Source organism: Coenobita brevimanus, chromosome 93 (assembly GCF_032717465.1).
Source record: "Coenobita brevimanus isolate Jiangsu-jjx chromosome 93, ASM3271746v2, whole genome shotgun sequence".
Classification (NCBI taxonomy): Eukaryota; Metazoa; Arthropoda; class Malacostraca; order Decapoda; family Coenobitidae; genus Coenobita; species Coenobita brevimanus.
The window spans coordinates 23,495,192-23,507,448 of record NC_137046.1 but is presented as its reverse complement, the minus strand read 5'-3'; the positions used below and the strand labels follow the sequence as shown (position 1 = coordinate 23,507,448).

General features: G+C 45.2%; 1 protein-coding gene across 1 annotated transcript in view; it reads left to right on the top strand.

Moving 5' to 3' along the window:
• The window catches only part of LOC145412382 (sulfotransferase 1C4-like), a 183,207-nt gene that overhangs the window by 164,315 nt on the left and 6,635 nt on the right, over positions 1–12,257 (top strand). The window lies entirely within an intron of this gene.

Below are 12,257 nucleotides of genomic sequence, written 5' to 3'. Positions count from 1 at the left end.
AGGAAACTTTTTCACTTGCCTGCAGCATATGTTAACTTCAACTTCACCTTGAGGAGATACTGACCGTGGCTAGTAATACAAACAATATTTTTAGTAACAAGACTGATTCTTGTAGGCATATGAGTTTGAAAGCTAGGGCACAATCTCCTTTATTGATTTTCTTTAGCACGGTTTGTATTTGCCGTGCAATTTTTTGGTGGTCTTCTTGGAGCTTCTTCAGGATTTGCTCAAAGGACAGCGACGTTTTGGAACTATCTTGTTCCGTCTTCAGGCTGGATCTGATGGTTCTTTTTGTTTTCTTCTTTTTCTTGCTTAATGGCTATCGCCCACTGTGAGGGGTATTAGGCCAAAGAAGACATTGAAGAGCAACAATGTGTCACCACAGCACCAGCACTGCATATAACAGCTGTTCTAAGGGGCCAAGCATGGAGACAACATATGATAAAAGGCCCTTAGATCGGCTAGACGCATCTCCTCCCCCCTGACAAACAAAATAGGTCGAATATCCTCACCCAGGTCGGCAGCTCGGAGCAGATTGTAGAGATTGGAGTAGATCGTGGCTCCGAGCTGGTACAACCGGGTGTGAGCATCGAGGGCCAGGAAGTGTCCGTAGGAGGATACATCTAGCCCATCCTTGTGGTCCATGATAGGAGGATGAGATGGGTTGCCTTCCACTGCTGGAGAAGGGGAGGGCTCTCTGACCTCTTCCTTGGCCGAGGAGCCGTCAAAACATCCTTGGCCATGGAAACAAAGTCAGAGAAGTCGTGTCTCTCCTCAGTCACTGACGGCAGTTGCTGGATTTCGGCAGTAGTCTGTACCTTGGCCAGGTCCAGATCTGAGTCGGTGATCGATGGTACAGTGTGTCGGTTGAGGGGAGCATCCAGTCTCAGTCTCTTCCGAGGCATTGTGTGGCTGCCTGGCCTGATCCTTCTGACGGCGGGGAACCGAGTGAACATTGCGGGCAAAGCATTCGGGGATTACAAGGCGAGGCAGCCCATTCTCCTCAAGGATCTTAGGGAGAAGAACTCACAAAGCCCCCTTGTCACCCCCACAAAAAGCCTTTGCTGTCACGATGCAAACATCTCCATGATGATGCTTATCTCCCCAGGACTCCAAAAATCCTTAGCCTGGCATCCTCAGGCTGCGAGACACCACTGTGCATAGGTAGAACCCTGCACAGCCATGCTTCCTGTTCCAGTAACATCCCTAGCCTCAGGACCCTTGGGAGTCCCAAAGAGACAAAACTCCACTGGCTCACAGTCCCCGTGGGAACACTGGGAATGCCGAGGGTTTGGTGCAAGGACAGTCTGGTGGTGCACAAAAACATCAGCGCCAGTGTCCTGAGGCTTGATGGATCCATACCCCGTCCTAAGGTTGAACAAACCACGGTTCCTTTGGTCTTCTGGGCCACCGGAGACTGAGGTCTGCTATTTACCCCCCTCAACGTGTCACAGGCAATAGAAGGAGATGTGGCGTCCATCGTAGCTGGTTGTCGATTCCTCCCTCTCTCTCTTTGATGGTTCTGTCATGGGTGGCTGCTTATATACGATTCAGGTTAATCAGGTGGAGACAGGTGGGTGGAGCTGATCAGCTAAGCTGATCGCTCATTGGCTACACCATTGGCAAAGTATATGTGACGTTTTGATGATGGTAAGATTCAGAAATCATTGGCTTGTGTGTTTATTGTAGATTGTTTTGGGATGATGTAGACTGCCTCCAGAAACAAGAGATGGCGAGGGTCTTGTTCTATGTTGATTATTTTGATGTTCTCATCCAGGTCTTGTCGTGTCAGGTTGGAGTTGTGTAGGGTGGCATAATTGTTCTTGGCTCCAATTTGTAGGTGACAGGTGAGGCGCTTCGATAGTCTGGTCCATGTCATTCCAATGTATGAGTGAGGTCCACACTCCTCACTTTCTCATTTATGCTGGTAAATGACATGGTCCCCTGAAGGGGTGTCTCGGTCACGGCGGGTCGGTTATGAAGCAGATGGTGGGCTGTTTTCTTGGTTTTGTAGTAGATGATGAGAAAAATTTGTTGTTCTGAGTCTATAGGATGTACATTTCTTGATACAATGTCCTTGATGATTTTTTCATCCATCATGTAGTCTGTAGACATGTGGTTTCTGTAGTATATCTTGCTGTGTTCTCCAATTGTGGGTGTAGTGGTGTCTTGGTGAGAATACCATTTGTCCATGTATCTCTCAATTATGTTGAAAATGTCGGTGTTAGTGTAGCCATTGTTAATGAGGACTTGAGTCAAGCGTTCTAATTCCTGGTGGGCGACTATCCATGTGGTGCAGTGGGAGAGGGCCCTCTTGATGTAGGTGCTGATGGTGGAATGCAGGTAACATCATGGGCACACACTATCTCGATTCAGGCAGAGTCCTTTGTTCGTGGGCTTTGTGAATGCTGTAGTCTTAAAGCCTACATTGTATGCAGTGATGAGTATGTTCAGGAAGGGGAGGCATCTGTCGCTGGCTTCTTCATAGGTGACATCAAGTTCAGAGGCAGCAATAAAGTGCTGTCTGAGGTGTTTCAGCTCCTGAAATTCCTTGATATGAACGAATATGTCGTCAACATAGCGGCAGTATAGGGAGGGGCGGCTAGTAACTAGGAGTCTCAATTCAATGGTCCCCATGTACAAATTTGCGAACAGGACTCCGAGGGGGCTGCCCATCGCCACACCATCGATCTGCTGAAACATTTGACCACTCAGGCAAGTGAAAGGAGCTTCTTTCGTTCAGAGCACCAGCAGAGTCTTCAGGACCTTCTCTGGAAGGTCGAGGGACTTGGTGTTTTCGCAGCAGTATACACAGTCAAGTATGAAGTCAATAGCTTTGCTCACAGAAACGCTGGTAAAGAGGCTTTCGACGTTGAGGGAGGCGATGGTGTGGTTGTCAGCGGGAAGGGCATCACATAGGTCTTCAAGGAAGTCTGAATCAGAGGATAGGCTGCGTGTGTTAGGTACATATGGTGTCAGGAGTTCTTTGAGTTTCTTTGCTATGGTGTAGGTGGTGGTGGGTAACTTGAGATGATCGGGCATAGAGGGTTCCCATTGCCGCAGGCATTTCCGGGTGAGTATACGCCAGTTAGCTTCTGAAGATGTATTACGTTGGTGGTGGCATTGATAGTTGAGATGATGGCCTTAACTCGCTTCTTGATGGAGTCAGTGGGGTTACTAGTTATCTTTAACTTAGAAGTGTTACTAAGGATGGTGTTGATGTTTTGAATGTAACCTTCCTTGTTGATAATGACGGAGGCAGCAGTTTTGTCAGCACGTCGAATGACAGTGTTTTCATTTTGTCACAGCTGTCTGGAAGCCAGGATGTGATTTCTGGTTATGTTTTTGCATTGGTGGGAGCCACGGGTCTTGGCGACCTCACTGAGGAGGGAGGGTTGAAGGTCAGGTGTCGTCCTTACTTTCCCTGTCCTCTGAAGTCGCAGTATGTCATTAAGGAGGACTTCAATCTCCAGTTGCTTGCTGTGGGGGTGTGACTTGGAGAGGTATCGGCAGTTAAGCCCCATGTTGAAGAGTTCCTCTTGGTTTGGAGTCGGGTCAATGTCGGTGAGGTTGATGTATCCAGTGGTAGGGTGAGGCAGTTTGATGTTACTGCTGTAGAGTTTGGAGAGCTTGTTGATGGTGTTACTTTCCATACTTCTACGGTGTTGCTCCTGGAGTGTCTGAAGTTCTTTGTCTATCTGTCTCCTCATCAGACTGCCCCCCTCCCCCCTACCACTGGATATGTCAACCTCATCGACATAGACCTGGCTCCAGACCAAGAGGAATTCTTCAACATAACTGCCACCACCTCTCCAAGCCGCAACTCCATCATAAGCGACTGGATATCAAGGTCCTCCTCAATGACATACAGTGGCTTGAGAAGGTAGGGAAAGTGAGGACAACACCTGACCTTCAACCCCCCCCCCTTCTTGTCGAGGCCACCAAGACCCATGGCTCCCACCACTGCAAAAACATCACCAGAAACCACATCCTGGCCACCAAACAGCTGCAACAAAACGAAAGCATTGTCATCTGACATGCTGACAAAACTGCCGCCTCCATCATTATCAGCAAGGAGGACTAAATTCAAAAGATCAACATTATTTTCAGTGACACTTTTCGGTTCTGAAAGATAAGTGGTAACACTACTGACTTCATGAAGTGGAGAGTTAATGCCACCATCTCCATTATCAATGCCGCCACCAGCAGCCTACATCTTCAGAAGCTAACTGACGAGTACTCACTCGGCTATGCCAATCACGACGTCAAAACACACAAGCTTGGCAACCCTCTATGCCCGATCATCTCACAGATACCCACTGCCACCTACAACATAGCAAAGAAACTCATTGAACTTCTGACACCATATGTACCTGATATATACAGCCTATCCTCTGCTTTGGACTTTCTTGAAGTCCTACATGACACCCCTCCCACTGACAATCACATCATTGCCTCCCTCAACGTCGAAAGCCTCTTTACAAGCATTCCCGTGGAAATTACGACTGACTACATACTCGACCATGTATACTGCTGTGAAGACATCGAGTCCCTCGACATCCCAGAGAACCCTGAAGACTCTGCTGGAGCTCTGAACGAAAGAAGCTCCTTTCACTTGCCTGAGCGGTCAGATGTATCAACAGATCGATGGTGTGGCGATTGGCAGTCCTCTTGGAGACCTGTTTGCTAATTTGTACATGGGGACCATCGAATCGAGACACCTAGCTTCTAGCCGCCCCTCCCTATACCGGTGCTATGTCGACAACATCTTCATTTGTATCTAGGACCTTCAGGTGCTGCTGCACCTCAGACAGCACTTCATCGCTGCCACTGGGCTTAACTTTGTATATGATGAAGACAACGACAGATGCCTCAATTTGCTGGATATACTCGTCACTGCACATAATGTAGGATTCAAGACTACACTATTCACCAAGCCCATAAACAAAGGACTCTGTCTGAATGGAGGTAGTATGATACCTGCACACCAGCATCAGTGCCTACGTCAGGAGAGCCCTCTCCCACTGCACCACTTGGAAAGATGCCCACCAAGAACTAGAACATGTGACTCAAGTCCTCGTTAACGACGATTACACTAACACCGCCGTATACGACATAATTGAGAGACACATGGACAAATGGTATACTCATCAAAACACAACTACATCCACAACTGGCAAACACATCAAGATATACTAAAGAAACCACATGTCTACAGTCTACAAGATGGATGAGATAATCGAAGACACTGTATACAGAAATGTACACCCTAGAGACCTGGAACAATACATTTCTCTCATGATCTACTACAAAACAAAGAAAACAGCCCACCTTCTGCTTCATGACTGATCTGCCATGACCAAGATGCCTCTTCGGGAGGACCATGTCATTTACTAGCATAAATGCAAAAGTGAGGAGTATGGATCTCACTCATACACTGGAATGACATGGACCAGACTATCGATGCATTTCACCTGTCACCTACAGAATGGAGCCATCAAGAACCACTACACCACCCTACACAACTCCCACCTGACACAAGACCCTGATAAGAACACCAAAATAATCGATAGAAAACAAGACCCTTGCTGTCTCCTGTTTCTAGGGGCAATCTACATTATCAGAGAACAACCTACAATAAACACACAAATCGATGATTTCTGAATCATGCTGTCATCAAAACGCCACACAGGCTTTGCCAATGAAGCAGCCAATGAGCGATCAGTTTAGCTGATAAGCTCCACCCTCCAGTCTCCACCTGATTCACCTGAATTGCATATAAGCAGCCATCCATGATAGAACCATCAGGTCCAGTCTGAAAATAGAAGAAGATAGTTCTGAAACGTTGCTGCCTATTGGGGAACTCCTGAAGAAACTCCAAGAAGACCACAGCAAATTGTATAGCAAATAGAAAACATACAGAAGAATATATATATATATATATATATATATATATATATATATATATATATATATATATATATATATGTGTGTGTGTGTGTGTGTGTGTGTGTGTATATATATATATATATATATATATATATATATATATATAGATAGATAGGTGTGTGTGTGTGTATATATATATAGATAGATAGATATAGATATGTGTGTGTGTGTGTGTGTATATATATATATATATATATATATATATATATACTGTACAGTAATCACTCAATTATCTGGACACTTCGTATCCGGACATTCTCCATATACAGACATTAGGCCTTGGATCTATTATTTCTGTATCCAGATTCATATGTCCATATCCAAAAATAAAAGTTACAACATCAGCGACTGGGCATCCGACAAGTTAAAAAATCGGTTGGGTTGCTCACTAGCCTCTCTGTTCTCTCGCTGGTAATTGACCTTAACCCATAGCTGAGCTAAAATGGCTCTGGATCGCTACTGTATAGTCAAAGTCCCCCAGCCACCCAGTTCACTTGTATGCTACAGGCTGCTCATGGTTTATCAACTGTAACCCAGAGGCTGAGCCAAAATGGCCTTCCAGATCCCTACTCAATGGTCAAAGTCCCTTGGTCACCCAGATCACTTGGATGCTAACGGTCGCACGCGAGTAATACAGGGGTCAGAGTCCCTTGACCAGTCCAATCAATGGGAACGTACTGGTCTCACGTGAGTTACAGAGCCTGACCCACCAGCAGAGCAAAACCGCCTGTCCATCTCCTCACTAAATCATCAAAGTCTCCCAGCAGCTCTCGCTTCTCCACCTGCTCGTCCCTCTTCCATCTCCTCCCATGTTTACTGCTGCCAGGCTTATCACCTTCCCCATGCCCCATTTCTCCCTTACCCTAGCATTTGCCTGGCCTCCCACCCTTCCTGCATCGCAGCCAGTGAGTTTTTTAGTTTTTGGCAATTTATTCGTGTACTATTGGTCGTATCAGTATCGCGAAAACACCAAGAGAAAGCTCATAAAATTTTGCATCTAGACATACGTATAGCTTTTGCATGGTGCGGGCAAAATTTTGCATTAGGATGTTGGGAAGTTATTTGAAGGTATTATTTACTCATGAACAAGATTATTCCCACTGCATTTCTGTACTTTTACTCATCAATTTTGTGTGTTTTTATTAGCTTATCTTTTATTTTAAACACCACCGAAGATGATGGTATGCAATTAATACCAATATAACCAATGGCCAGGAGCATATCTGGCCATGGGAAAGCTTTTCTTTGTGCCGTGGAATTAGCCACCACTTTGCTGTTGTCCCAGGAAATTTTTCAAAAGTTATGGTTCTCGAGAGGGTTCAAAATACTTATTGCAACTGTCATCCTCTTTTATTTTTATGTGGACTTTTGTTGTTTATACATTGCTTTCTTAGGGTCTAGGATTGTACTGGATATTCCTATGTGTGTTTTGATGATTAAATACTGCTGAAAGACCAGAAAACACTGCCAAAATTAAGAGGGGTACTGTACATTATAGGTAGGACATTTGTGTATTTTTGTTGTTTATGCATTATTTTCTAAGAATCTAACATTACACTGGATATTTCCATGTGTGTTTTGATGTCTAAATACGGCTGAAAGACCGGAGAACACTGCCAAAATTAGGAGGGGCACTATACATACAAGTTGGATATAGGTAGTAGGTTGGGTATAGGCATGGTACGAGTACAGTAGAGGATATTGCTCTGTATCCGAATTTTACCTCTATCCGTTCATGCCTTTGTCTCTGTTATGTTGGATAATCGAGGGATTATTCATAGATAGATAGATAGACTGATAGATATAGATAGATAGATAGATATAAGAGAATGTTTGTACCTGCCTGTGTTCCTGTCTGTCCTTTATGGAAATCTGAGGGAGCTTTGTAAACAACTACCTTATACGACAAATTTAAATGTGTGTTTGACAGTTGCTAAAGTGACACCCCTGATGGCCAAGTTAGGAACCAATTAAAAATGATAAAATCAACATGGTAGAAACATGGTTAACAATTACCGTAGTTATTTTTTTTAAACTTCTACAACCCTAACATTATTAACTACAACGGCTAGGAGAGGTGGACGGATTGGTGTGGAGGGAAGGGAGGGAAGGTAAGTGGGCAGGGATGAATGAGATAGGCGAAGGGGCAGGGTGGATGTGGTGGGATGGGGTGGGTGGGCAAGATTGGGTGGGTATGGATGGGGTACCGTGGGTGGGTGAGTAGATGAGCAGGATGGATGAGTGAGTGGGTGGGCAGGGTGGTAAGGATGGTGGGTGACTGGGTGGGTTGATGGGTAGGGTAGGTGGGTGGGTGGGTGAGCAGGGTGGGTAGGAAGGGCTGGTGGGTGGGTGAGTAGTGGGAAAATAGGTCCATTGTAGGAGGATGTTCATGGGGGATATATCCCTGGGAAAATGGGTTCAAGGAGGAACATAGGTTCTGAGGGTAAAATGAGACCTGGGGGTCTTCCCCCACAGGCGAAATGGCCATCCAGTTCCCAGGCACCGTCGGTATGCACGATTATAGGATTTTACCCAACCAACACTGGATACTCTTTCTAGCATTTGAAACATATCATTTTTTTTTCTTATGCGAGGAAGAAGGAACCAAAGGCCATGAACCCGCAATAACAGTTCCGTCCAAGAAAAAAAAAAATACAATAGAGAGCCAAATTCAAGATCCATTCATTTCGAGATGCCTGGACACACTGCTTTTGAAAGACTGGAGGAAATACAGACAGAGGGAGACAGTTCCAGAGTTGACCTGTTGCATAAATGAAGGACTGGGAGTAACGGTTAACTCTTGCATAAGAGTTGAACAGAAAAGGGATGAGAGTTTGCTGCTAGACGGGTGCTACGTGCCCGTTGTAAAGGTGGAGGAATGCATGCAGACAGTTCAGAGGAGCAGTGACCATTAAAGTAGCGATAGAAAAGAGATAAAGATGCAACTGTGCGGCAAAGAGACAGAGGTTGAAGGGAGTCAGTAAGAGGAGGAGAGTTAATGAGACGAAAAGCCTTTGACTCCACCCTATCTAGAAGAGCTGTATGTAGGGAGCCTCCCGACACATGAGAGTTGTACTCCACACAGGGGCGGATAAAACCCCTGTATAGAGTCAACAATTGTGCAGGGGTAAAGAAAGAACGGATTCGGCTTAGCACACCCAATCTTTTGGAAGCAGATTTTACAAGAGATGTAATATGATCTTTCCAAGATAAGTCCCGAGTAAATGAAACCCCAAGCATGTTCAAGGATGATGCAGGATTAAGCTGAATATTATTAAACATTAGTGGGTATACCTGTGGAAGATTTTGTTGGGTTGATAGGTGTAAGAACTGAGTCTTAGATACATTAAAAACAACCAGATTATTTTTACCCCAGTCAGAGATACGAGCCAAGTCAGACATTAGGTGTGCCATAGCCTCATCCCTTGTCTGTTGAAGTCACTGCTGAGATGGGCGTTGCGGGAACCGAATGGAAAGGTGAAGGGTGGAGTAATCAGCGTATGAGTGGATAGGGTTAGATTTACAGCTTAGAAGGTCATTGATGAATAAAAGGAAGAGTTGGTGATAGGACAGAGCCCTGAGGAACACCACTGTTGATAGATCTAGGAGAAGAACGGTGGCCGTCCACAACAGCGGCTATAGAACGACCAGAAAGGAAGCTAGCGACGAAGGCACAGATACAAGGATAGAAACTGTAAGAGGGCAGTTTGGAAATTAAAGATTTATGCCAGACTCGATCGAAAGCCTTTGAGATGTCAAGTGCAATGGCAAAGCTTTCGCCAATGTCCCGAAAGGAGGATGACCAGAAGTCTGAAAGGTAGGTGAGAAGATCGCCAGTGGAGCATCCCTGACGGAACCCATACTGACGATCAGAAAGAAGGTTGTGATAGGAAAGATGCCTTTAAATTTTTCTATTCAGAATTGACTCGAAAACTTTTGAAATACAGGATGTTAAAGCAATTGGACGATAGTTGGAGGGTTGGGAATGGTCACCCTTCTTTGGGACTGGCTGAATGAAAGCAAACTTCCAGCAAGAAGGAAAGGTACAAGTTGACAGACAAAAGCGAAAGAGTTTGCCTAGGCAGGGTGTAAGCACAAAAGCACAGTTCTTGAGAACAACAGGAGGGACTCCATCAGGCCCATATGCCTTGTTATTATTGAGTCCAGTGATGGCAGAAAATACATCAGCTGAAGAAATTTTAATGTCAGCCATGAGGAAGTCAGGGGGGGTGGAAGTGATGGAGGAACAGCACCGGAATTGTCTAAGGTGGAACTGGAGGAGAAAGTCTGTGCAAAGAGATCTGCTTTATCAGTAGAAGAAATAGCCACAGAACCATCAGAGTAGAAAAGAGGAGGGAATGATGATGAGGTAAAAAGGTTTTTGGCAAGGTGCCAGAAGGAGCGGGAAGAATTCGAGTTGGAGAGTTGAGAGCATTTAGTACGGATGAAATTACAGTATTTTTAGCAGGGCGAAGAACAAACTTAGCACGATTCCGGAGAGAACCGTAAAGATGATGTGATTCAGTGGTGGGTTGGCTCCAGTACCTTTTGTAGGCCCTTTCCTTGTTGCGGACAGCATTAGAACAAGCATGATTAAACCAAGGCTTTCTTGCATTAGACAAAGGATACGAGAAAGGAATGTATGTTTCCATGCCTGAGAGAATAACCTCCGTAATGCGCAAGGCACACTCAGATGGCTCCTGGCCTTGGAAGCAATAATTATTCCAGGGAAAATCAAAGAACTACTGCCTGAGGGCCACCCAATCCGCGGCTCCAAAATGCCACAGACGACGTTTCCCTGGAGGGTCCACAGGCCGTACCAGAGTGACAGGACAGGTTAAGGTGATGAGGTTGTGATCGGAGGAGCCCAACGGAGAGAAATGATTAACAGTGTAAGCAGAAGGATTACTTGTAAGGAAGAGGTCAAGTATGTTGGAGCTTTCTCCAAGGCAGTCTGGGATACGGGTAGGGTGCTGTACAAGCTGCTCTATGTCATTAAGGATAGAAAAGATGTAGGCTTGTTCACCAGGTGGATCAGTGAAAGGAGAGGAGAGCCAAAGGTGGTGGTGAACATTGAAATCTCCTAAAATGGAGATTTCAGAGAAAGGAGAAATGGATAGAATGTGTTCCATCTTAGAAGTAAGATAGTCAAAGAATTTTTGATAGTCAGTAGAATTAGGGGATAAGTAAACAGCACAGATATATTTAGTCAGAGAATGACAGGAAAGCTGAAGCCAGAGTGTAGAGAATTCAGAAGAATCGAGTTCAGGAACACGAGAGCAAGATAAGTCACCTTTGGCTTTGAAATGAGTATAGAGAAAGTAGGAGGATACAGAAAAGGGTTTGCTGTCAGTTGCCTCAGACAGCTGAGTCTCAGTTAGAAAGAGAAGGTGAGGTTTAGAGGAGGAAAGGTGGTGCTCAACAGAGCGAAAGTTAGAGGAAAGGCCGCGAATGTTGCAGAAATGAAGAAGAAGTGAGTCAGACAGTGGTTCCAGGCAGCTCAAGGTGTCACCGGGAGAGGGGCGGAAGGTGGGGGCATTTATGGTCCCCCCCCCTGGGGACTCAGAGGCTGAGTGTTGAGACGCCATTAATTTTGCTGAATTTTGGAAAAGGAAGTGTAGTGTGTACTGTGCATGTTGTTTGGTGTAGATAATTTGTATTGGAGAGCATGCTGGCCTACTCTCTGTATAACCGAGACACTGAAAAAGTTCAGCAAAGGGGGATGGTCAGGATCTAGTCCTGAGGGCTGATGAAACGGGAGCTCTAGCACTCCCTATCATCAGCTTTCCATCCAACTCGGGAGTACTGCCCTGCTCGACTGGTGCTACGGTCTACAAAATTACTTCCGTCCAGGGCAATATGGTGTTGGGGAAACTGAAATATAAAGTATCATACAGCCATCATCGAAGTCATTTATGCCTCACTTTTACCGATGCTGAGGAAGAAGTTCAATATACAACTCATGGTGTACTCAATTATCTGTGGTCAGATTGTGGGGCTTTGCAGCAGGGCATTTGCGGTGCTAAAATAAAGTAGTTGTGTATCGCAGGTGCTGGGTTGGATGAGGTACTAGACAGCCTGGATGAAGTTGCTGACGGCGCAACTAATAACTCTCTTGGTGTTATCCACACACGTACGAACTGGGTTTGAGGAGCTACTGAAAAGGTACAACATGATGATCCAGAGATATATGAGTAAGGAGTTAGCGGTTTTATTTTACAAATACACAATATAGAACCCAGTAAAATAAGGGCCATAGACAGGTAGGTCATCAAAAAAGATAACTTTTTCTTTAAACACGATGCAAT